Source organism: Ixodes scapularis, unplaced genomic scaffold, assembly GCF_016920785.2.
Source record: "Ixodes scapularis isolate PalLabHiFi unplaced genomic scaffold, ASM1692078v2 PGA_scaffold12__126_contigs__length_90152505, whole genome shotgun sequence".
In the NCBI taxonomy this organism is placed as follows: Eukaryota; Metazoa; Arthropoda; class Arachnida; order Ixodida; family Ixodidae; genus Ixodes; species Ixodes scapularis.
The window spans coordinates 32,155,279-32,182,352 of record NW_024609838.1 but is presented as its reverse complement, the minus strand read 5'-3'; the positions used below and the strand labels follow the sequence as shown (position 1 = coordinate 32,182,352).

Genomic DNA, 27,074 nt, shown 5'->3' with positions numbered 1-27,074 from the left:
TCAGAGCCATTATAATTTCAACTCAATGTAAATAATTGACAACACCATGATATGTGTATGTGAATGCGGTCATATTAGCGCGTGTGGATTTTAGTTTTATATTAGCACTTGTAAAGTATTCATATTTATATGACTAATTTTCACATTTCTTTTTACCGGGCTAACAAAACTCTGTCAACCCATTTTTTGTCTTTAGCGATCTGGCGCCTTCTAGCATATGAACTAATTTATTATTATTTATAAAATATATAAGAACGTAGTACTTCATTGCCTTAAACTGTCAAGTTCCACCATGAATTGAACGAAATTCATCAAAGGAAAGTACAATACGTAACATTTATGCAGCGCTGCTTAACCCTCCTCAAACATTGGTGCAAGGAATGAACAAATACGTTGAATTCCATACAACTCGTTTAAAGTTATATGGCCCAAGTCGGGTCGCTCTCAGCAATAAGTAACTGTAAAGTAATTGCATTACCTTTTAAAAGTAATTTGTAATGGTAATTAATTATTTTTGTGTAGTAGTAATTGTAATTAAACAACTTTTAGAGCAAAGTAATTGTAATTGTATCTAAATTACATTTTGAAAGTAATTTACTCATGTATGCTCCTGCTGCCCGAGTGGCAAACCTTAGCGCTCCACCGTGCCTTCCACGTGCTCAAAGTCTTTGTCATATTGACTGATTTAGTGGTTTTCGATGACGCTCAGCAAGTTTCTAATAAGAACCCAATGTTTGCTTTCAATCATTAAAACGTCATTTACATATCTTAGTTAATTAACCGACTGATTCTTACCATTGGTCCCCTAAGCTATGTTTCCCTGGATGTATAACTAACATGCTCAAACAACGTTAGTGTATTTTTTCACGGCTTTTTCTAAACAAATTTATTAAAGAGAACTTTAAAAGGTTTAGAAAAATATGAGTTAATGCTTCTTTCTGGCATAGGTTTTCCTGCAGAATCTAAATATCACCATCATTGGTCCTTAAAACAACACTAAACATAAAAAATAAAACTGCAGCCGCTTGTTGCTGTCGAACGTCATTGGTTGGTCGAGCAGTGACGCCATAAAGTGGCAAGGTGTGGTTCTGATTGCACCTTTCTCAGAGCGATCAAGTGGTATTCATGTTACAAGTCGCAAAAACACGGACACAAGGGAGAAAAACGGGCAATCGTTACCTCGTTTCGTCTCCGTTTCGCACAAGCTTTTCGGATTCGCTGAGGCGCCCGGCTGTTCTGTAGAAAGATGCTCAGAACTGCTTGAGTGGGAACCATCTACTGAAGATAAGCCTCTTTTTCTTCCGCACTTATTAGTTTCGGTATATGAAACTAAGGATGGTGAAAGAAGACGATTTTTAGTAAAGGGGTTGCTAGTTTAGCAGTGTGTTCGTCGTCTTTTCTTTCTTTCTCTTCTTGTATCTTCATACGTTCATCCGGTATCTTTCAGAAGCACGAATCACCAACTAGCTCAGGTACAAACAGCCGCAGCAAGTATCGACGACGCACGACGCTGGCTCAGCGAGAAAGCGCGCAAGGGACGTCTTGTGACATCATGTCTTCTCTTCTCCTTTTACGCCCCTCTCCAGCTGCCGCGGAGGTGCGTGGATTGAACGCAACTTCAAAGGCGTCTTTTGAGGTAATACGGGCATGTAATAGCCTACTTTTTGTGCTATTTGCGATGCTTAAAGTCCAAGTTAAAAATAAATAGTTTTTAGTCAAATTCAAAACCGGTTCAGCTTCCCTTTAAGCATAAAAAGAAACCTCTGTATTAAACATATGTTAAGTCTCAGTACAACACTCTAACCTTGTTGCGGCAAGAGAGAGAGAGAACGAGAAAAGAGATAGATAGATAGATAGATAGATAGATAGATAGATAGATAGAGAGAGAGAGAAAACAAGCAAAAAAACAGAGAATTCAACCTTGCTAGTAATGGTATTCTGCTAGTTTGTATTGGAGAAAGGGCAGCAAAATATCATAGAACAGAGTGAATAATCAAAACTCATCTGAACGCTTTGAATGAAAGAAGAAATAAAGCACACCGGCCCGGTAGGTCCTCCCCAATCATACCCTACTCCGTGGCGCCATCTCCCGGGCGGAAAGCGAACCCGCTCCCCGCATCAGCAGCGGCGAGGAAACGCATCTCGCACTGGGTGATGTCGAGCGGGCCGAATGCGGCGGAGGGCGGGCGGGTGGTTCCTTCCCTCTCGCGTTTCTCCCTCTCCCCATTTCGGGTGCGCCACCTCCTCGCCCCCCTTCGCTAGTAGCAGCAGCAGCCCAGCCGGTTTGAGCGGCGGCTCGCGGACCTCCGAAAATCGTCGAGAAAAAAAGCTTCCACAGCGACGCCGTCGTCTGAGGCCGGAGAGTGGCCACCGCCGCCGCAGCAGCATCCCCTTGCCGTCGTTCTTCGACGTCGTCGGTGCTTGTGGCCATCCCGTCGCCTTTGCCGGCGCCGCTACTGCAGCCACCGCCGCCGCGCCTGCCGGTGATTCGGTCTACGTCGTCGTCGGCCGGTCGGTCGGCCCGCAGCACGAGCCGTCGAGGGGAAAGTGTTGTTCGTTGCGTGTTTTGTTGTCGTGGCTTAGTGTTAGCACGTGGGGCTCGCCCTCTCCCCCCTCCTCGAGGTGTCGATCCGTGGTGCGCGTGAGGTGCCCTGACGGTTCGTCGGAGGTAACGAAGGACGGCACGGGAGACGAAGACGAGCGAAACAAAAAGGATGCCATATCTGTGAAATCCCCTTCAAGGTGCGTGTTTTCGGTTTATCTCGTGTTTATGTGGTTATCTGAGCTTCCTCTTCACCCTTCTCGGTGCTTGGAATAGAAGGCTGTGGCCACGGGCGTAGACTATCACCATCGAACGACTGCTACAAAAAAGGAAAAACAAAGTGTCATGTTGTGTACCATAACCAGCAGACAACGCCTACAAAAAGCAAAAACAAAATGTCATCTTCATTGTGCTCTTTATTTTTAGTCAAATGACTTAGTCATGGCCACTGAAAAATTAAAATTAGCGCAAGGTGCATAAGAGGCTATAGGAATGTAATCCTAATTTCCAGAGTCCTTGCCGCAGCATAGCTGCATATGTCAGGGGAAAAAAAAAGTGCCTCAGGGTAATGTCCCCAGGAGCTAATGTGAGAGTTTCAGCGACCTGATTACGCGGTCTCGGTGTAACAGGCAGATGGGCGGCAAAGTCACCTCTAGGGTATAAGTGGGTGCTCAGAGCTTTTGCTCAAAAGAAGAATTCTAAGACGAAAGCCATCTGTGTTTACCAGCCTCCTGAGGTAACGCCATGTTTATGCTGATTAACAGAGTAAAACGGGAAACATTCTAGTTAAACTGAAGGCATTTCAGCTATACTGAAACCGACCCAGCCAGAATGAAAATATTTAAGATAGATTGGAAGCAATACAGCATAACAGAGTATAACTGGACAAATTCAAGTATAGTAGAGTAAAACTGGACACAATCTAATAAAATACAGTAAAATTGAACACATTCCAACGAACGAGGGTAAAACTGGATACATTCCAGTATAATAGCAAACATTCAACTTAAACTTGAACCATTTCAGTTACTCTTTGACATATATGTGTGTTAGAGGATAACGAATATGATTCAAGCTAGATGAAAATAGTTCAGTTAAACTGTAGAAACATTCCTGTATAACAGAGGAAAACTGGAAACGTTCCAGGTTAATTAACAAATACAAATTGAAAACTTTCCAGTATTTTAACAGAGCGAAAATGGGAAATCATCCAACGAAACAAGGAACATTCCGGTTTGGCAGAGTTAAACCGGAATGTTTAATCATTAACCCGAGCGCGATCTGGAGGGGCCCGGCTTCGGTGTAATTGCATCGCTGTTCCGACATCTTTTGTGGTTAACCGCCTCACTTGACACCATTCTTCACATACTTCACAAGCATGTAGTTTTGAAAGTCTGAACTAATGTGACAAGTAACGGTTACTTTCTCAAATAACAGTCAATTCCTTTTCTTTTCAAGTACTCAAGTAATTTAATTCAATACTTTTTTAACCACGAGTAATTGTCCTTGTAATGGATTACATTTTTCGAGTGTATAGTTCAAGAGTGAGTGCGGGACCCTCAGGGGCTAGAGCTGTTCTGTCAACGTTTATAGTTGCGGAAATAGCTGCACCACTGTAGAGCAAAAACAGAAGCAGTCTATAAATACACCCTGAAGTTTTGTAACCAATCGCAATAAGATGTACTACCGCAATCCACGAATCCAAGGCACTGCCAACATTTTAACTCTAAGAGTTCCACAGGAGCCAGTCTGGTTGATTTCCAATGATGCTTGAAATGCAACGCGTGCCGTCTCGCTCTTAAGCCATCGAGTCGTCATTAGCGTGCACGAAGAAATTAAGGAAACGAGACGGTGTTGCCTGGTCGCTCCCGCTGGCGTCGGTTCTCTCGTAAAACCCACCCAAGTCGTCGTCAAATTCAAAATTTACGGTCCAGCTAACGTCGTTACCATCATCCCCCCCCCCCCCCCCCCCTCAAAAGAAAAAAAGTGGTTTTTCTTTTCTTTTTTTTTTTTTTTTTGTTTGGTGGGGGGGGGGGGGGGGGGGGGGGATATGAACAGACCACGCAAACTTTACGATAATGCTCCAGAAGAGTATTACGCACGGTGCAGTCCGTTAGTTTTCTCACAGCCACCGACCGAACTGCCAACCGGCAAGCATAGTAAAAAATATACATATATATATAGGAAAGGAGACACCATTAAAACCTCCTCACGCTGGCGGCGAAATTGAGCCCGGGCACGACAGCTTCTGCCGCATTGTGTGGCCCTTTAAGAAAATGCCGTCGTGCACGAACTCTGCCTGGTGCTGCTTCTTGGCGGTGCAGAGAGTTGCACAGACGGCATGATGCCGGTTTGTGTTGCCACACCGCGAACACGCATTATACACCGATCAACCGACGTTTTCTCCCCCCCCCCCCCCCTTTTTGTTTTTGTTTTCGGTAACAAAATACACATACATACATACACACACGCACACACACAAAACAGCAAGCGCAGATGCACTCGGGACGAAGCAGTGATGACAAGTAGAGATCAAAAGCGTCGCAGACAGTAGAAAGCGCGCCGCGTCTCGTGTATGCTGCCATGGAACAATCGTTAAGGTCCGGGCACAAACAGCAAGGTTCATTAGGTAAGACGTTTTGCAAAGTGACGTGCGTGCGTGTGTGCGTGTACCTTGTAACCGTTGACCCGTAAAAAAAGTATGTACTCGGGAAAGGGCGTAATGCAAAGTGCGAAATTAAAACGCTAAAAAAACAACAACAACAAAAAAAAAAAAACAACGACGGACAATTAAGTTAAAAAATGACGAACAGCACAAAGCGCACTTTCAAGTGAACAGCAGATTTCTTGTTTGAATGTGTGCTCTGTGGTGTTTGACATTTTTTTAAGCTAGCTTAGCGTTTTTAAGCTTTTTTTTTTTTTTTTTTCATCTACGACCGCTGACTTCTGTACACTTTTCCACCTCTCGTCACCCGGGCAAAAAATGTAGAGTCACTGTGTTGCGGGCGTATGATCGGTGTACGGTATTTCGCAAAAAAGATGCGACGCGCATGCTTAATACGCGCGTTTCACAGCCCAGTTAACAAAGATGGCAGCTCGCCGAAGCGATGAGTGGAACGGGAACGTTTTATGGTCATGGAGACCGAGGCGAAATGGTCGACTTTTTGAGCATATTTAGTCTGCTTGCCCCTCAAAGACCCGTTTCAAAAGTGCGTGCTTTCCAGTTAACTCGCCGCTGCGCCTATTGTCCTAGTCCGCCATTGTTTGGGTACGCACTCTGAGCATCTATTGGAGGCGACAGTCGCGTCAGAGTTCGGCGAGTACTCGGATCCAATCGCACGCTTCGTTCACGAGTGGATGGATGGATGGATGTTAATGGCTATACCCTTTGTAACGGGCGGTAGCTTGCGCCACCTATAAGTCTAAATGTCCACAGCCAATGTTGCTTGATGGGGTTTTAAACAAGTGTCCATTCCGCGATGAATTTTAACCGTGTTAGACGACGCGTTGTTTGTTGGGGCTTTCCGAAAAAGGGAACGCATTGCGTAACGTGTTCGCTGGAATTTCGGTTCAGATTTGTCGGAGTTCTTTTATTCATTGATAACTTGAACAGTTTGAGCTCGGAAAACCGAGTCCAATGATCAGCAGTGATCTGTTATCTCGCCTTAAAACAAGTTGAAAATATTAAACTGTATAGAAAAGTATGTTAGTTTGGGGATAGCGCTAAATCATTCGAAATCATTTGTAAGGTAGATTTCATAGCTAATTAGATTGTTTTTATTGAGAACAGAGAAGATTGAGAAAATATTAACTATAAATAATCTTCTGTCAAGTTTGTTTTGTTTTGTTTCTTACGCAACCTTCAATATTTAGCCTTGTCGTTTGGTCACTTCTAAATTCGGTATCAATTGAGCTAACTAAAAATAACAATTGTGGGAATGATTGAGCGCCTACCGTGTTAATTTACATTTTTTCACAGGCCTGAACCCATCTCCCAAAATCATCATCTAAAAACCGGAAAAAAGTAAACAGAGGTAACCCTTTTTTCGTTACCATAAAGTAATAAAAAAATATTTAAAAAAAGTCTGCATATAGGTGTGGTGCCTGAGCGTAGACTTATAAATTATGAGTTTAGAACGCAGTACTAAGCCGAACATGTAGTCGCCCACCACACTTCGGGCGTTACGCGCCATCTTTAATTACGCGGACGCAGTTTTTGTGCGCAATCAAATTCGATCAGACGCCTTTCAACCCGATCGAAATACGCAATCCAACGTTTACGCTCACTCATTCACGAAATAATACCGCAAACGCGCCGACAGAATCGAAATCCAAAATCACATTAAAGGCGAAATACCCGCTATCACCGGGTCACCGCTTTCAGCGAAGGACGGGGAATCGCTATAATCGATGGATATTCAGTGCCCTCATTACTTCGACTTTTGGCGACGAGATGTTTTGGTGGCGCCACCTCGCGGGCGCCCTCCTGTGACGCAACTGGTGGGATGGCAGCAGACGACGCGCTACGTCGAGGCACGGAGTGGGTATGTTAATTCGCAACCTTGCCGTTTTTTTTTTCTTTTTTTTTAGAAATGCGTATGACGTTTTCGCGAGTGATCTTTCTGATGAATAACAACGCCTCGAAGTTGCGTTTAGAGCGCAGCTGTCTGGCGCCCGTTTCCGGCTTGAGCGGCGTCGACGCCGCTCAAGCCGAAAACCGCGCGGTGCATTATAGGAAACGTCCCATAATGCACCGCGCCGAAACGTCACCGTGGCGTTTCGGTGGAAATCACGTGCCGAACGCCACCTTGACGACGCGCGTTTCGCGCTTGAAAGAAGGAGGAGGGGAGGAGCAGGAACATACCCTCCCCTCAGTACCTTCCGCTCCTCCTTCTCAAGAGCTGCGCTCTAAATCGGCGTTACAGGAAGCCGTATGCTTCTTTCATTTTTTATATTAGAAAAACTGTAAAATCTTCAAGAACAAACCTGGAGCTTCACATTACAGCTTGCGCGGCGTGAGTCAAGGCTATTCACAGTCTCTCTGATTCCTGTTTTTCAAGATCTGTGGAGGCTGCTGTAGAAAAAGGTTTTCCATTAACCAGAGTAAATGACGTGATATCTTCTTAACTGTGCACTTGCGCACAGCAGCGCTGGAAAACGTCGCACACGTGTTTTAGCTACATTGAGCTTGCCGCTACCGACGCTTTTATCCAGGTGTGACTCGACAGTTGCTGCCGAATAAATTATCGTCAGCAAGTGACGCTTAGCTCCTCCAAAATCGAATACGTGGCAAAGAAGTTTGTCGCATCGCGACTTCTGCTCGAAAGAAAAGCAGAAATTTTCATAAATTTTTCATTTGTCGGGCATGGTTCGGCAAATTGCGATTGATTAATTTGTTCTATCGTATCTTTACTAAGAATTGCTTACAATTTAAAATCGCTGGACCAGGAGCGCATCGTGCACTATGCTCATTTCGGTCCGCAAAAATTAAACATATGTAAACGGTAGCAATTCTCGGGACGCTGAAGTGTCACCCATACTTACTACATTTCAAACTTCGATCGCGAGGGGATCTCTCACGTTTCGCGTCGATCGGGTGAATAAGCAGGGATTTAGTTGAAACGACTCTGAAAGCCAGGCATGTCTGTTTACTGGTTTACAAAACCCCAAACGATGATGATGATAGCGAGATAATCGCCCCCTGTAGTTCGCAGACGCCGCCAACGAAGAAAGCAATAGATGAAACCAATAAAACATTCGGCTAACAACGCGAACGCGTGTGTACGTATTAATTACAATCTCGCGCATTATGTGTATACGGATCAATAATCGAGACGATGCTGTCCCGAGAACGTTTTGACGGGGATATTAAGCCCTGTCAAATAGGAAGCAGCCTTCTAAATATGAGATGCGGGAGGTTCGTACGATCGGAAAGCGAGGCACATGCGGCGGCTTCAAACGGACGCCTGGCTGCCTTGGAAGTCTGTTGTCACGGCTGTCACGGCCTCTCCCAGTTTCGGATTCCTTCTGTCGTTTATTATTAATATTATTAGTTGAATTGTTGTTGGTTTCTCCCCGTTTTTTTTTTTCTTGGTGCGTGAGCGAGGCAGTTATCGGCTGGCAGAAAGCGTAATAGGAGTTTTTGGCTCGCTCGCTTGCGGGCATAACGAGCTTTTAATTCAGAATGTCCGCATCGATTTGAGGCGTTCTGTCCTTTTGATTGTTTTGTTTGAGGATGTCCTCCACAAGCGAAGATTCTTCGGCGACGGAACAGAACGCCAAAAAGTGTGAAAAAGAAAAATGAACGGAACGTTGCTGCTACGGCGGCGTTGTGTGTTATTTTGTTTTGAATTCTGGTGGGATCTGCTTTGCTCGCGCGACAATACTTTTCACTCGTTTGGAAATGCTTTTTTTTACGCGAGAAGAAAGAAAAACTGGGCAGTGCGGAAGGGGAGCGATTTTAATCGGTGCTGTCAGAGGGCGCAACGTGGGTGCAGCAATAATGCATATGCATGTATGTGTGCACGAAGTATTTTCTGTGTCGGATGAGAGATTCCGATTTATAGAGTGGTGACGGTAGACAACGAGAAAATGATTTTGTTTCCGCGAAGTTAAAAAAAAAAAAGAAAAAGCTTGGCGTCCAGTATTTATTTTTTTTTTTCGGTCCAAAAATTGCAGCGTGAGCCTTGAAACACGAATTAAAATTTAATTGACAAGCTTTTATTGAGTTCAAAAACTGACCATGTCGGTTTCCTTCCCATCGAATTGACATATTGGGCACAGTAATTACGCGTAAGTACTCTGAGCATGTAGCGGTCGCTCTTATTAATTTAATATATATATATATATATATATCGGTTAACGATCTGCACTGTTGTATCACATTCTTTGGGTAAAAACAAAACGAAATATACTGCTGATATAATACTCGCTTAAATTACACGTTTTTGTTTGTGTGTTTTTTTTTTCACGCGTACGTTTATGTGTTTAAGCGTTTGTCTAAATTTGAATATAACCGAAACCGAGCAGTCTCAACAACAATTTACACTCGTGACAAATGTGCATCCACTTCTCAGTCCTCACTGGAACCCTAAGAAGTTACGAAATAACGTAAGAATAAAATTTGGGCCGTGACCAATTTTCGAGAGGGCGACGCCACCGTCCGCATATTACGAGATTCTTCCACAGCCGTCTGCTCTTCCGGAACTAGCAACCCTGGGCAATAAACGATCGCGGCGCCGGAAGTCGCCCCAGTGGCCGTGACGGGCGGCCAATTGCGCGCGTCCCACTTGACCGACCCGCCGACGCTCTCCACAAACTAATTTTATTATCGCTGCAGGCACAACGGACCGCATCGGCGGACTTCTTCCACTCATAAGCTCCGAGACAACAACAGCACTCTCATTCTCGAAGTCGCCCCCCCTTCCCTAGGACTGCAGTTAGGATCATTAGTCTTGTTGTTGAAGATGTTGGTTCTTGTGTTTTCGCTTTACGAACAAAAAAAGAAGCAACAACGAACGCAGAAATTGGGTGGAGCAGTAAAAGTTAATAAGGAAACAATGGGGCGGGGGAGGAAGGACCTTGTTAGAGTCTGGTGGTGGAAGCAATGCAATTACTATACTTCGTGGTTTTTCTTTTCTTTTGTATCTGCGTACGACAATCTGCGCTGGAGTCTAGCGGAAACTGCGGCGAGGGCTCCCAATCCTTGCGTTGTACGGAGAAGGCGCTGTTAGTGTTTCGTGCAATGCCCGGCGGACGTCTGATTGTAACACGTGTGTGCAGGGCCAGAAAATTAAGTCTTCGAAGGCGTGATGAGAGGAAGAAACCTTGTGTCTGAAACACCAGACGGCGAAAAAGCGAAGAGAGGAGGGGGAAAAGACATTGGTAGCTTTATTTATTCTCTGATGTTTTCTGGCTTTCTTCCACTGGTTTGCGTGAAACTCTAAACCTGGGCTCATTCGAAAGAACAAAGAAAAAAAGCATTAAACTTTGCACTTCGTCGGGGCAAATAAAGCCAGTAACGTTGAATAAAGTTTTCTGTCATGAACGGGAACGTTGGACAGGGATATGTGTGGTTGGCTAAAATGAATAAAAATGGAGAAATGAAAAAAAGGAGTATTAATGAAGACAGACAGCTGCCTGCCAGTTGTTTTTTTGTGTGTGTTTTTTTATACTTTGTTGTTATAATCTATAACCAACTCACCGAAAAGAAGAAAAAAAAGTTTATGTGAACAAGTGCTGCCGAAAGATACTTGGGCTGCCTAAACCTATTTTTCATTTGTTGGCAGACAAAAAAAAAGTATTTCTTGTCCTAGTGGGACTGGGCATTAGCCGGTGACAATTTTGTTAAAGATTTATACGCAACCCTTGCAAGCCGGCTTAATTTTTCGTAACATCCTAGCCATTTTATTGTTCCATCGTTTTTTTTTTTCCTGTTATTTTTTTCTCAAAGTGCGCGCAGCCTGGTGAAATTCAGCTGGTACGTAAAAAGGGTAATGTTTCAAATGGCTTTCAATGACATTGCTTCGTCTCGTGCTGACGACGTTTGATGCTCTAGAGAATGTGTCCACCCTGTGGCAGACAAATGTCGAGGCACCTTCCGAGTACAATTTCTTCTGCCTTACCTCTGAGTCAAGTCAAAGTCTACAAGATATATATATATATATACAAACACCGACTCGCAGACGAAAAACGCAAGATGGCGGCACATTCACTCTTCTTGAACGGTGCACGCAAACGTTCTGTTTACATACAAGCCCGCGTTTTTCCCACACCAGGTGGGGGCACATACGCCTGCGCAGGAACCATATTGGCATGAGGGGAGCTGTCTGCGCATGCGCAGTTGGAAAACCAGCGCCATTGCAGCGTCGTGACGTCAGACCGGCGCTCAAACAGTGGATGGATGGATGGTAACGGGCGGCAGCTTGTGCTACCTAGATTTTTTTTTTCGTCCACGGTGGCCGGACTAGATGTTGAAACGTGGCTCCTGTAGCAAACTAAAGCCGTCTCAAAATATGAAATGCCAAGAAATAAATTGGTAAGTTGGGCTAGTTGGTTTATTACGCGCTAGAAGTGCCAAAAAGAGAGAGACAGAGTACAAACGACGGAAACGCAAGGCTGCGATGACTCCCGGGGGGTGCGCAGCGTACCTATCGGATTCGCAACGGATAGACTTCGAGACAATTCAGGGGCAATTTCGCCGCTCCCCAAAATTACGCGGACAGTGTTTACGGTGGCGGGGAGCTTAGGAGAACGAGGATGGTATTAAAGGGACACCGACTCGTGGACTTTCCGAAAATAGTGGAGCGCCGGGTAATGAGACGGGACGAGCGGAGGAGACCGTGAAAGGGATCAAAGAACGCACACACGTGGAACGAAGAGTATACAGAAGCCTAGCCAGCGCGCAACTCGACGAAAGGGAATGGGACAGACGAGGAATGGACTCGGCGGGCAGTTTGGTGTTGGTCATTTAGACTGGTCGGTCGGTTGGTTGTCTGGACGAGCGCAATCACAGCGCGTCCGGCCCGGATTCGGAGATGGGTTTTTGGGGTGGGCGTCGCAGGTCCGCTCATAAACTCCGCCTTGCATGCCTCGGCGTGGACCGGAGCCGAGGAAAGCGCGCATGCGCAGTCCTACAGTGTCGTAGCTCCTTCGTGAAACCCAATTGGCTGCTGAGAGGAGTGACGCAGCGATGGCGTAACAACTGACTGGTTGACAAACGCGGAGTTCTGATTGGCTCTGATTAAAGGATAGCGGGTACACCTCAAGGGAGCTTGCTGTGAGGTCTACCCACTATCCTTCGATCAGAGCCAATCAGAGCTTGGCGTCTTTCTGACATCACCGCAACCCCCTTGCGGATGAAGCAGACGAGCTTGCGCTCCGCATAGTTCTTTTGTCCTTGCGATGAACCACATATGATGTTACGAGGCCACACCAACGCTGTGCGTCTGCCACAGGACCCTCGAGAACCCTCCCGATACCTCGTTAATGTCACGGGACCCTCGCGGTCACGTGATCCGCTCGGGGCTCATTTACCGTCCGCCGCGCTCCCTCGTAGGGTGAGATGGAGCAGAGCTGACGAGACGGTGGCTGTGGGGAGTTTGGGCATCGCGCAGTGCGCTGTGGCGTGAACTTGTACGGCGCGGAAAATAGGTTCGCACTAAAATCCCCGCAGGGGGCACCTGTGAAAGCAGGTGTTTGGAGAGTGGCGTCTCCACGGACCCCGAGCCCCGCAGGGGGCGCCTGCACCTTAGGTGCTAGGTGCTTGGTGAGTAGCGTCACCACGGGCCCCAGCCACGTGGGCCACCATACCCGCACGCAGGGGGCACCTACTTTTGTAGGTGCTTGGTGAGTGGCGTCACTACGAACCCCGAGCCATGTGGGTTCGCCCACCCACGTCTGGCTGTGCGTGGCGTACCCGTGTCCGGGGAAAAGGGGATCCTGGCGGTTGAGCTGAGCCCGGGGAACGTTTGGACCCTTCGGGGCCACCCGGGCGAGGCAATACACCGCTTCGACCCCTGCTTCTCGTATACGGGTGTCCTGGCTTGGCCCGACCAGGATGATTCAGTCAGTCGCCTCTTCTTCCCTGTTCTTCCTTCTTTCACTTTTCCTCCCACCTCTTTCTCTTTTCTTCTGCACTCTCTTCCTTCCTTTTTCACCTTCTTAGGCGGCAAGGGCTAACCTTGAGTGGAAACAGGTTCTGTCCCTGCAACCACACTAGGGTATAGTGTCCGGGCAGCACTGGTAGAGTAATTGTGTCAGCCAAGCCTTTCTTGCTATGGCACATTACCTAACCCCTTGTTGGGCTCCGTGGTGGGCGGTGCACCCGGGCACTGAATTTCCTTCCCATCTATATGGGTTCTCAAACTAAAAAAACCACCTGATCGGGCCCTGAAAAGGGTCCGCACCGAAGTACCGTTTCAATTTGAAATGTCCCTTGTTTCCGAAAAGTTTCCGAGATTTCTAGTTTTACATCCTGAAAGTGTAAAGCCACTGGGAAAACTGTCCCCCTTCCTTGTAGCCAAGGCACTAGAAGGCGTTGTTGGTCAGAACTTTCATGCGAAGAAAATGGCATCCGGAGACCTCCTTGTAGAGATCAGTACAAAACAGCAGAGAGATGCTCTCCTGGCTCTCAACTCGGTTTCGGACTACAAAGTCACTGTTTCTCCGCACCGCAAACTGAACACTGTCCAAGGAGTTATCTCCGAGGACGACCTGCTAGACACATCAGACGCAGAGTTAGTGGAGGGCCTCTCTAGCCAAGGAGTTGTCGCTGCGCGACGAATCAATATTCGTCGTGATGGCAACGAACGTAAAACAAAGCACATCATCCTAACCTTTGACAGCACCACTCTCCCTGCGACTGTAAAGCCAGGCTACCTACAGTGCAGAGTCCGACCCTATATGTGCCGAACCCCCAACGGTGCTTAAGTGCCAGCGGTTCGGCCATGGGTCACGTAGCTGTCGTGGGGCCGACACATGTGCTAAGTGCTCAAGCAAAGAACATGTTGCCGACCACTGTGACAATGAGCCAAAATGTGCTAACTGCGAAGGTAACCACCCTTCATACTTGCGTTCCTGCCCTCTCTGGAAACAAGAGAAAGAAATACTGACGCTGAAAGCCAAAGAAAACATACCATACGTAGAAGAAAGAAACGATTTTCTTTCTTATCGAAGGGTGGATATGCCGAGGTCGTGCGCAGGGGACCGGCACGATCAGTGACGGCATCGACGGGAGCCCAGACGTCTCCGGATGCTCTGCGGCTCTCGTTGAAGTCCCCTCCTAAACCCACAGGGGCGGTGCCGGTGGCACCGAGTCCCAAGCCCAGGGTGGATGCTGCCTCACTAGCATCCACTTCAGAGCAGGGGAAGGCCACCCCCCCCCCCCCCCCCCCCCCTGGTCCGCACCTCTGGTTCGAATAGACCTGGTGAGCCGTCGCAGCAGTCGACTCCCCAGGGGCGGCCGTCGGCGACGCATGAGGAGCCCATGGACGAGAGTGGGCCCATATCCGACGAGGAGGCTGCCTCCTCAGGATCGGTGTCTTCTTTTTCTGCCCCCAGTGACTCCACTGGGAGGCAGGCAGATACGTCGAAAAAGAAAAACGCTCCTCGTGTAAAAATTGATTTTAAACCATAGTGATATCATCTTATGTTTCGTTTTTTTTTTTTTTTTTTTTAGTTTATTTTCTTATTTTTACCTTTTTATTGCTATGAGTAAACATATGGGCGTCATGCAATGGAATTGTCGCGGCCTTCTTCGTAATATTGATGACGTGAACATGTTTCTTGATGAGCTCCGTCCCATGGCGCTCTGTTTACAGGAAACTCATCTCAATGACAATCATACACAGATCTTACGTCATCACCAAGTTTTTAGGAAGGATCGCCATTCCCCCACTCCTTCCGGTGGTGTTGCAGTAGTAGTGCAGAATGGGGTGGTGTGTGCTCAAGTACCTCTTCAAACACCACTTGAGGCAGTGGCAGTTCGTGTCCTCTTTGATCGCCTCATCACCATTGTATCGCTCTACCTTCCACCTAACAGTCCATTGCATCTACATGAACTCCAAGGCCTCGTAGATCAGCTGCCCAAACCTTTTTTAATCTTAGGTGATTTTAATTCCCACCATCCTTTGTGGGGAAGCTCTCGTCAAGATTCCCGCGGTGGAGTTATTGAACGGCTCCTATCGCTATCTGGACTCTGTCTTTTGAATAAGAGAGAACCAACCTTTTTTAGCTTTGTTCATAACACATTCACATCAATAAATCTTTCCATATCATCACCACCTTTACTTCCATGTTTTTCATGGAAGGTTTTAAATAATCCTTTTGGAAGCGATCACTTCCCCATAATTTTAAAAACAGTTACACCCCTCCCTTCGCTTTCGACCAGTCTTCCAAGGTGAAAGTTTGAGAAGGCCCACTGGGCTCTGTTTGGTTCAGAAGCTGTGTTTGACCCCTCTTTATTTACTAGTATGTCTGCAGAGGAGGCGACAACTTATGTCACTGAATGTTTAATTAATGCTGCTGCATCGTCTATCCCACAAACCTCTGCTAAGCTCCCCAGGAGATGCAAACCCTGGTGGAACGATGAGTGTACAGCCACTCGAAAGAAACAAAATAGGGCTTGGGGAATCTTCCGCCGATATCCGACGCCTCTTAACTTGATAGAATTTAAAAAAAGGAAAGCCAATTGCTCGATGGACGAGAAAACAAGCCAAAAAGACATCGCGGGTTAAATATATTTCAGCCCTAAATAGCTTTGTACCGTTAAAAGAAGTGTGGGACCGCCTGCGGAAGGTCCGAGGAGATTACCAATCCTTTCGAACTCCTCTCTTTTCTTCCTCCTCTGTATCACTCAAATATCAAGCAAACATCCTTGGCGAACATTTTCAGCTGATCAGTAGTTGCTCAAATTTCAGCGCAAAGTTTAAGAAATTCCAGTCTATTACTGAAAAGCTCTCAATCTCCATGTTAGGGTCTGCCAATGTTTCGTAGAACAAACCATTATTCACTATGGGTGAACTCAAAGTAGCACTTGCTACAAAAAAGCAGGCTGCACCAGGCCCAGATAAAATTCATTATGAAATGCTTAGACACCTGTCCCCTGAATCACTTTGCCATTTGCTGACGTTTTTTAATCACCTATGGAAACAAGCTGCATTCCCTTAGTGCTGGAAATGTGCTCATGTTATACCTCTCTTGAAACATGGAAAAGATCCCTCTGTCCCCACAAGCTACCGCCCCATCGCACTCACTAGTTGCCTGGGGAAGACATATGAAAGGCTCATTAATCGGCGTCTTTATTTTTTGGAGGCTGAGAACTTTTTTGATGTTAACCAGTGTGGATTTCGAGAGGGACGATCAACCACAGATCACTTGGTTCGTTTAGAAACCCTTATTCGTGAGGCATTTGTGCACCGACAACATTGTGTTTCGGTATTTTTTGATATGCATAAAGCATATGATACCGCATGGAGGTATGGAATCGTTCGAGATCTGTACAACTGCGGTGTGCGTGGTCGATTGCTTCAGTGCATACAAAACTTCCTAACCAAGCGAACATTTCAGGTTCGCTTGGGTGGCACACTGTCAGATGTTTTTAGCCAAGAAAATGGGGTCCCTCAAGGAGGAGTTTTAAAGGGACACTAACACCCCCCCAAATTTTTTTTTTAAATTTTTTGCCAGTTATGTATGTTCCGCTCGTCGTTCTGTACTCCAAGATGAGTCGTTTTGTACATTGAGGAGTTGGAGATGAGTAGTGAGTGCCCGTGGTGAATTTTGATCGGCTCCGAAAAGAATACACCCAAGATGTTGCGTGAAGAGCTGGCTCACATGTCCTGCGTCCGAAACAGAAGTGGCATTGTGCGACAGAGTTTCCGATAGATCAACGGGATCGGGACCAATGGCTGGCTGCAATTCCTGTAGACCATTTACGGGCACCTCTGAAAACGGACGCTACCTGATTTATATGCTCCTTGCATTTTGTGAAAAGTGATTGCATTGAGTTCGCGGGTGTCAAAAAAGGAAATCCCATACCATTTAATTCAGCGACGTGTCGTCCACAACATTTGTTTCTTATTTTTTTTTTTGTTTCTTCAATAATAATTAAAAAAAAAGAAAGAAATGTAAACATCAGAAAATATTTTGAAAAAAAAGAAAAGAGGGTTTAAGGGGGATTGAACCCGGTCCTACCGCGTGTGAAGCGGACGTCTTTCCCACTGAGCTACTGAGGCGCATCCAAACTGGGGATCTCTTTCCTTAGTAACAATTCAGCCGATAAACTGTAAGTTGGAAAGTTTGCTGCCGATTTTCCTGTAGCAAAAGCACTCCCGTGTCGAAGTCGGGATGCACCACGCATTGGCGACATTCTCACCTAGTAAAGAAATCGTACGCGTGCATATTCAACTCGAAGTAGACACGTCGCGCATGACGTTTGCGCGAGCGAGACTTCAGCCACAAGAAGGGAGCGACGGCTCGGCGACGTCTTCGTGCAAATCGGCTTGGTGGTCGGGCGTGTCGTACGGGATGAATACCAATTCTTTTGACCAGTCCCAAATTTCTCTTCTAAAGGCAGACAAAATTCGCCGGTACCGCGAACGACAGTTCGTCGTCCGCTGCCATCGCCGTCCCTGCGAGTCCCACGATACGCGAAACGACGCACGCACAGAATGCTTCCAGTTATCTGTGGAACTTTTTTTTTCAATCAACGTATTTGCAGCTTTTTAAAAGCCACAAAAAATGGGTTTCATATTTTTTTCTACTTTTAATATTGAGTGTGTGCCTTCAGTGACCCACGACTTTGATTAAATTTGGTGGTCGCATCGATACCTTAGAAAACGGCCCGTGACCGCGGAAAAGAGAGTGAGCGAGACTCGAACCGGCCAGTTCTTGATCGGCGGTTTTCGGGCGGAAAGAAACCGAATTTCGAGCCGCAAATTTTGTTCTAGGTAGTTGAGCTCTCATATGTCACGTACAACTAAAAACTTCAGCGAGCATAAATACCCTGTCAGTGTCCCTTTAAGCGTTATCCTTTTTGCTGTTAAAATCAACAGTCTTGGAAGGGTGACACCGCCATCGGTATCTTATTCTCTTTATGTAGACGACGTGCAGATCTCCTTCTCTTCATGTAACCTCTCCACTTGTGAACGGCAACTACAACTCACTATCAACAGGATGAGCAAATGGGCGGATGAAAACGGTTTCAAGTTTTCTCCCGAAAAAACTGTTTGTGTTCCCTTTTCATTCCGCCGGGGTTTGTCTTTGGACCCCACTTTGCATCTCAATAACATAGACATATCTGTTCAACAGGAACACAAATTTCTTGGTGTAATCTTTGACAAGAAGCTTTCTTTTGTGCCACATTTGAAAAAGTTGAAACGCAAATGCTTGTTCTTTAAATGTTTTCAAGATGTTGTCCCACATTTCATGGGGATCGGACAGGCGATGCCTCTTACGATTATACAACTCCCTGGTTCGGTCTCGCCTTGACTACGGTGCAGTCGTGTATGATTCGGCACGATCCTCTACTTTAAAGATAGTAGATCCAGTTCACCACTTAGGCCTCAGAGTCGCCTCCGGTGCATTTCGCACATCACCTGTGCTAAGCCTATATGCCGATACACATCAGATGTCGCTTGAGAAACGCAGACAGTACCTGAGTCTTTGTTATGCTTATCGGGTCTATTCTAAGTCACAATACCCAGTTTACAGTGCCATTCATACCTGTCGTTTCTCTCGACTTTTTGAAAACAAGCCGAGCATTGTACGGCCACTCAACTTTCGCATTCAAAATTTCAGTGCTTCTTTTCATGTCCCACTTCATGTTGCCGTGCTAAATTACAGGGACAGATTTGCTCCTTGGGACGAAGTCCCAATCGTTTGCGACTGGACACTTACAAAATCCAGTAAGCGGGTTACCTCCCCACAAGTTCTCCGGCAGGAATTCCTTTCATTGCAGGAGACATATAGAGGTTACAGTGGTTTCTATACCGATGGGTCGAAATCCCCGTCTTTTGTTGGCTGCGCAGTATATTCTGGTTCCTTCATGAGATCTGTTCAACTTAACTGTGTGGCAAGCATCTTTTCTGCAGAGCTTTATGGCATTTTACTATCTGTTGATCACATACTAAAAATAATATAAGGGAAGCTATTCTCTTTGTTGATTCTCAAAGCGCATTACTGGCTGTGTCCTCACTGCTCCCTACAAAGAATCTGCTTACCCTACATGTACGAAGTAAATTATATGGAGCCCTCCGACTCGGACATGACATAAAAATTTGTTGGGTGCCGAGTCATGTCGGGATTCCAGGGAATGAGAAAGCCGATAGCTTGGCTGCATCTGCCAAAGATATAGTAGCAACTTGTGGATTACTTCATCAAGATTTAAAGCCGTTTTTGAAGAAATCACTCTTGATGTCATGGCAGTTGGAGTGAGACAGAGAGTATGACAATCAGCTTCATGTCATAAAACCCATTTTTGCCCTGTGCGAGAGCTCCTTTCACAGGGAACGGCGTGTAGAGGTTCTGCTCTGCCGCCTAAGAATTGGCCATACACGCTTGACGCACTTGCACCTTCCTCGTGATGAAAATGTGAAGCTTTGTGCCCATTGTGGGAAAGGCCTTACAGTGTTACACATTTTATGGCATTGCCCTTTTCGCCATCAGTTGCGCCGGTCTAGCTTCCCTGAACTTTTTAGAGGTTATCTTCCCTTTCATCCAATGTTTTTACTTAGTGACTGCCCTTTCGTGCCTTTTCACCGTGTTCTCGACTACCTAAAGAAAACTGGCTACCTACACCAGTTGTAATTTTTTTTATACTGTTATCTTAAACCGTTTTGTTTAGTGCCAGCTAAACAACATTGAATTAGCGCAATATGACCTCCGTTGTCAATGCGCCACTAAAACCCTAATCATCATCATCATCAGCACCAAAATGCGTTCGCCGGTGTAAAGGCGAGGACGAAACGCTCCTGGGGTGGTTGTGCTTGGCAGGTTCGCGAGGCTGCTTTCTCGCTTACGTATTCTTGGCCAGTCTGCTCCTTTTTGGGTGTAATGCGAGTCTCGGGCGAAACGCTCAACGCTGCATCAATTTTTATATTGGCCGTACGCGCCGGAAGCGGAGGACGCTTTTATGGGGATGAGTGGTGTTTGCCTCCCACCCGTTTCGTGAGTTTTTCGTGTCTTTTCTTTTCTTCTTTTTTTTTTCTTCTTCTTCTGAGACATGTAGGAAATGTCTCGCACGAACGCTGCGAGACACTTTCGAACGATCGGTGAGCTTGTAATCTGTACTTCGTGTACTCATCCTCAACAATGACGCCTGCAAATGCATGTAGTGAGCAAACAAGTTCAGTAGGCAATTGGCATGTATACATTGTCAATATACCCGTGGAGAAGGGGGACAAATAATCCCTTCTCTAGGGATTATTTTCATCATTATTGTCCAGCTCACTTGCACCTTTGCATTTAATTGCATTATAACAATATACCCGTGCTGTTTTTGTCGGGCAGAATTTAATGATCTCAAAGAGCACACTCCAGTGCTTGACAGTTTCCCAGTACTTTATTAGACGTACACGAAAGTGAATTCGGCCTATAGTTTTCCACGCTGTGACTTGCCTGATTTGAATATCGGTATTTCAATTTCCCATTCTTTCAGCACTTCATCTGTGCTGAGACTGTGTCAGTGAATCAACTACAAAGGCTTCGCTGACCATTCAGTATGCCCGTAAAAAATCATTTGGAATATCAACGGATGCGCAGCTTTTTTCTAGCACGCATACGTTAAGGATCGAAGGCCGCAAACAGACCCTCCTTTGTAATGTTGATATATGGTACTGTTATTATTTAGCGCACTGTCATTTCTTCTAAGTCCTACGCGGGATTAAGCTGTTTTTCTGGTCTACTTTGAATGAGCATGGTGGTACGCCCACTAGGCATGCACAGCACGGCACACAATAAAATCTCAGTCGCCAATAAATATGGATTAAAAAGAAGTCTAGCTCAAACCACAGTGCGGTATATTGACGTTTCGTACGTGCACTAGATAACAGAAAGTATAAAACAGAGAGAGGACGAAACACAGACGCTCCAGTGCACTCCCGGTATTCTTGCTATAAGCAGAATATATTTCATACGATAAAACAACGTCATTAAGCGCATTCGGCATTAACAATATCCATTGCAATCGCTTCCGAGAGCACATATATATTTTGCAATCAGAGCTCGGAATCTCTAGTCTAATCCTGAACGTGTTTGCGGTGGGAATCGGAAGTTTACTGGACATAAATCAGCTTTCGCCGATAATAAAAGCTCCCAGACAGTCTTATCTACGTATCTGCATATAAAAACTAAGAAACACGAAACAAAAGTTAACCGAAGGTCAAGTACCTTCAACTCTTTTGACCCGAAAAGTTCGCGAGAACGAAACGAAAAATGGCGAAAGAGAAATGGAGGTTCTTTTAAAAAACGGCGTATACGGGTGCGATACCATCAAATATCATCACGTAGCCGCCGCCGCCAAAACGTCCGTTAAAAAAAGAAAAAAAAGGGGGTTGTGAAATATCGCCGAGAACATTCGAAAGTGCAGCGTTCGTTGGAGCTCAGCCGCGCCGACCTTTTTTCTTCGTACGAAAAACAAGCCGCGCCGCGCTTTTTGCGTGCGCTGCATACCCATGGCTCTGTCGGACGGCACGCGCTGGTTCGGAGGAACTTTTCGTAGTGATTCCGCGTGGTCCAGTAGTCAGGATACGTGATGCGCGTGCGACCTTTTTGCTCCGTTTCGTCTCATAGGATGGACCGCAGCAGCGGGTGCTGCAATCCAACACGAGCCAATCCGATCCGACCCTCGGGAAAGTCACAGCGACACGCGGGACGCCTAAGTCACGTGGCATTTTTTGCAGAGCTGGATTGGTTAGGAAGGGATCGTAACGCCTACTAGGGTCCAGCAAGGCGAAACGGAGCATAGTCGGGCCCGGAACCCCAAAATATAAACTGAATCTATTCTACTCGGCAGACAAACGGAGCCCAACTCGAGAGTGGTCGCCGATTCATAAATCTTTGAAAAACAGCGGGCGCCGGGAACCAAGACCACCCGCCATGTTTTTCTCGGTTTAGGCATGGTCTCGGCGGGCATGGTCTCTCCGGGGGACCATGACTCTTTGCGCGGTTTGCCTAACACCACAGAATTAATAATATTATTATTATTTTTACGCTTGCTGGGTGACTTGCTTGCGTGCGCTTTAAGGCGCCCCGTGAGGCCTTTAAATCACAATCGAGAGGCAGAAAGCGTAATAAGATAAATCGTATACAAAATGGAGAAGTATAGACAACAAACTGCACGTGGACGTCTATCCGTTACGGAAAACGCAGGCCATCATTTTGTTTTAACGGGGAACGCTGAGCGAAGTTGGTAGCGCGCATACACCGATTGCGCAAGGAGAGAGCGGTCACGATATTTCTTTCGTGCACCGTGAAACGCGGAGGCAACTGCCTCAAGTTAAGGCAGCTTGTGTAATGAACGATCTAAAGGACAAGAACACTTGCCGCAATATTGATTACCTTCGATACACGCTATTCTTCCGGTGTATTTGGGACTCGTGGGGTATCATGACTTTTCGGTGATCTGGTCGATTGGAGCTATTAGAAATATTGTTTTGAGCCTCCAATGAACCGCCCAATGTGCCAGCGTTTATTCAATTGGAGCAGCATCGCTTAAAGATTCGTTGTCATGTCACTTGAACGATGCTTATTCCGGACGTTTATTCCTGGTACGTTGTATTACATTTATTTTGATTTGGTTTTGAGAGATATTTTTTTTTGTTAGATCAAGGGTCTCCAAGCGTTTTGGCTAACGGGCCGGAATCGGGGATCTGTCGCTGTCTCGAAGGCCGGGAAAAAAAAGTAAATATAAATAAGGGAAGACTAAATCAGTATTACTAGATAAGCATTTAAGCATAGAAAGTAAAAGTTAGTCAGAAAAATTGCGAGCCATTTTATTCTGTGAAGGCTGATGACCAGCAAGCCGTTTAGCACATGGCGCAGACGTGACACAGGATTTTGAACAAAGGTACGAACACATTTATTGTCTTGATCGGTGGTCATCGTGACGAAAGGTGCGCACACAGATGTCGAGGACTATCGCCGCCCCGAGAAGCCGGAGGAAACTGGACACGCGCGGCGGGACTGCCACCCGGCGGAAGGAAAAGAAACTAGGCACGCAACCGCTTGGAACGACGACAGTGAGAGGGTGGTGCGAGCCCTCTGTGAGATCTTGTTGACGCACACGAAAAACCTACGGAACCCTAGCCATAAACAGCTTCGGTGTAAAATTAAAAAAAGGAGAATATGAGGTGGAGGAATTTATCTATATTATTGTGAAACCCAATATCTAGCTAATTTTTAAGTTACACAATAATTGGAACCCAGAAAACTCACCAGACCTACCTGAAGAAGCATACAAACTTCGGCATGTTCCAACTGGGCAGAAGAAGATGAGAATGATAGAATTGATGTCGGGCAACATGAAATGGACACCACACAGGACGCTAGCACAATCTACACGGACGCAAAGGAATTTGAGCCTACGTAGTTACACAGACACGAAATAGGGGACTAAGAATGGTGATAACAATGCCCAATAAATAATATGAAGAGAGAACACGCGTTGCAATAGGCAGTTTTTTTCTTCTTCACGTTTTTACTGGCGTCTTGTTTACCTGGCTGGCGCGCGTTGAGGCGCCGTTTCTTTACAGCGCTTTTGCGCCGGTAGGGGCTTGCAGGAAGCGGGCCACGGGGGCTTTACTGGAAGGACTGCGGAACGCTGCGGGATGGTCGGAAGAACTCCACGGGCCGGGGTTTGAAGACCCTTGTGTTAGAGGATGCTGTCGGCATTTTCGGGTTCATGAATATTTTATAAAGAAATAAACGTGCTCTGTTGGTTTTATTATTAAATTGTATTTTATTGCGTTCCCAATATCACGATAAATGCATCGAACTCTGGCAAAAATATGGTATGTGATCGACCTCCGTTCAACTGGATAGACAAATATATTAGGAGCAATCCTAAGGTCCATTACGTGAGCTACATTTTCGATAAGCCAAACTGAGGCGGAAAGTGCCCTTGCAGCCTTCAACTCATCCTCAAAATGCAACATTGAGATTCAGATTTAAATTTAAAGAACCATCGTAACATATACGAGAACAAGTAACATCTGATGTTGATCACTGTGGGATCTTGCTACCAACACAGGTACCGATAGAGTAACCAAAGGATTGTCTCAACAGCGGCGATATCTCAGAGGAGACGTCAAACCTAGTAGCCCGCGGTCCCCACATCTCCGCGGCAATCTAGACGACGTTTAGGGCTACATTACCGCGGGTCGGTTCGATTAATTACCTCCGTCGGTGCCAATGATCGTCTACCTTGTCTCACTCTCTCGAATATAGCGGAAGAGAAGACACACGTACCCGAGTAAGGACAGAGTCCAAGAGCATTTATTAACATACTCTTCCAAATGAACTACAATGTCCCCATCCAGAATGCCCCCCGCGCCGGCAATGTAAGAAAAGGTCCTTACCTGGCCAGACGCGGGGTTCCGGAGAGCCAAGACCGGGGAAGCATCGGAGAAGTCGCCGACACACGTCCTATCTCTTTCGCGGTCACCCGGACGAGTCCCTTTCCCCAAAGCGGGAAAACAAGAGGCGAAGCCTCCTCGCCTGTCAGCAGTGATCCGCATCCGAGCGGGGGAACGGAAATCGGTCCCCCCGAGAGAGAGTGAGAGGAGGGCCCCCCAAGCCAGGCGGCCCTCCGCCTCACGAACAGGTCGGAGCTCACGGCGAAGGAGGCCGAGCGTTCCGAACCGCGGCCGTTATCGCAGCCATCGGGGAAGGGAGACCAGAGGAATCCCCACATCCCCCCCTCCTTAAAACGGTAGGTGGGTCTCAAGAAAGAATAAAGGAGGCCCACCTGCTCTCATGAAATAATATATCTCTCTGCGCACCCCCAACAAATACACGCGACACTCAGCGCGTGTCCTCACAGTGCCCGCCGTCAACAGCTGGCCCGCAGGACCGAAGACCCGGAAAGTTCAAGTTCTAAGCGCTTGACAGTCGCCGCCACAGCAGGGCAGAGCATCACAGGCACCGTGCTGACGCCGCTGGACCCAGGTGTCGCGGTACGAGCTGGCCTGCAGTGGGGGGCAGTCAGGCGGTCGTGAAGGCGGCAGCACCAAAGAAAGACCAACGACCGCCGCCCACCGGCGGAGACCAGCTGGGGAAGTCCCAGACACGCTGCCCAGGGGGTTCGGCGCCATCTCGGCCGCAGTGGGCTGGTGAAGGGGGGGTGGACGACCTCGGAGCAGACCTGCGAAGTCGTTTTGCGCCAGCAGCCAACACGCCCAGAGCCGGCCGTAGACCTCCCGAAAGGGAAGAAAGGGCGCCGTTGCCTCCAAACGAGGGGACGCGCGCAACCGACGCTCGCCTGCCTCGGGCCACAAAGGCGGCAGACACGGGCAGGAGCAAACGACAAACAAAAACCACAAAGAAGGTGGCCAGTTTGTCAACGGTGACAGGAACATGCCAGAGTGACCCGATTCGACACCGGAAGAAGAAGCCATAAAAAAGGGGGCCCCTCCGTTCGAAACGCGTCCACATACCAAGCAAGCTAATTGAGTTCGCTCAATGTGGGCACCGGGGAGAGAGCTTCTAGGAAAAACGCCGAGTTCTCAATCCTTTGCGCAGGCAGCTAACACAGAGGCTGCCTACAATACCCGGTTTTATAGTTACCGGAATAGTCCGTTAACTATAAGTGGCCAAAAACAGATAACAGTCTGCAGCTGGCCCGTCTTCTGAAGTCGAGGTAAACGGATACGTGGACTTCGAAGGGGCGGACAGAAACAAACCGCCATGCATGCGCGTCTGCGAGCGGGGAAGATGCAAGTTCCCGCGCAAAATAGCCGCCATCTTGCTCCCCACGGAGGAAGACAAAAGGGGCCGCAGCTCACACGCTCAAACCTGCCAGCTTTGCCAAATATTTGAGCTAGCTAGCTTACCGAGGCTAGAAAAACATGTCTTGCACTCGATACGGCTTGATCAAGGGCTCACAACGGTGTGGACCCTTCTTTTGAGGCAAGACCAGGTTTCAGAGCAACGTAACTCCTAAGAGTCTTAGAGTCGCTCTTCCACCTGGATCACGCGAGTCTGACAGATATCGCCAAAGGGCGCTCTGACTACATGGCGCCCGGGGTTCAGAGCAACATAACCTCCGAAAGTCTTAGAGTCACTCGTCCACCCAGATACGGTTACAGTGCGCCTCAGACCGCGTAGCGCCACCACCATGAACGCAAAACTAGTGTCGTTCTTGGAAAAACAACAACAGGCTGCAGGAGTACGTTGGCATCAAGCAGATACAAATCTTTCCCTAAGAAAACCCTTCGCGCCCACTGCAATACCAGCAGTGAATCCAGCGCGCGCGTCAACAGTATGCGAACTGCTTCTCGACGCCGACGGTTACGCGGCCCGGCTCCCGGAGCCCGTCAGTAGCAGTACCAGCTACTTATCGACGTTATTGGCAGGCGCACCGTCCGACTCTAACTGAGTGTCCGCGACTACTCAGAGTCAAAGAAAACGCGAATATTTACATTCCCAGACTGCACTGCTGATCCTTCGCTACTCTTTTCTGCAAAGCCTCGCTTCCCGCCGTACATAAAAGTCCACCCGGTACTCAAAAACGTCATCAAAACTTCTATTTACATTTTCCCTTCAGGACAAGTTGTTGGTGGCGCGCAAGGAACCCAAATACACACAGGTGAAGGATTCGCCTCAAGCATGGAGAAGAAAGGATCTCCCGCAACAACGAATGTTGCTTGACGCACGCTAATTCAAAACAGGAACGCGCGTACGAATCACACTGCGCTCGCTCAAAGGAGTGGCACTGCGGGTTGCCGACTCGGCATTAATCGCTGAACCATAAGTGGCGAGATCAGGACGCTCGTGGTACGGGGCGATCAAAGGCAAGGATGGTCGGCCAATAGGCCGG

At 47.1% G+C, this 27,074-nt stretch overlaps 1 protein-coding gene across 1 annotated transcript in view; it reads left to right on the top strand.

Moving 5' to 3' along the window:
- The first annotated feature begins 2,252 nt into the window (after window positions 1-2,252).
- LOC8032095 overlaps window positions 2,253-27,074 on the top strand; it is a 303,464-nt gene continuing 278,642 nt past the window's right edge. The window contains exon 1 of the mRNA XM_029988597.4: window positions 2,253-2,742. The gene's annotated coding sequence lies outside the window, so the exon portion shown is untranslated. The remainder of the gene's footprint in view (window positions 2,743-27,074) is intronic.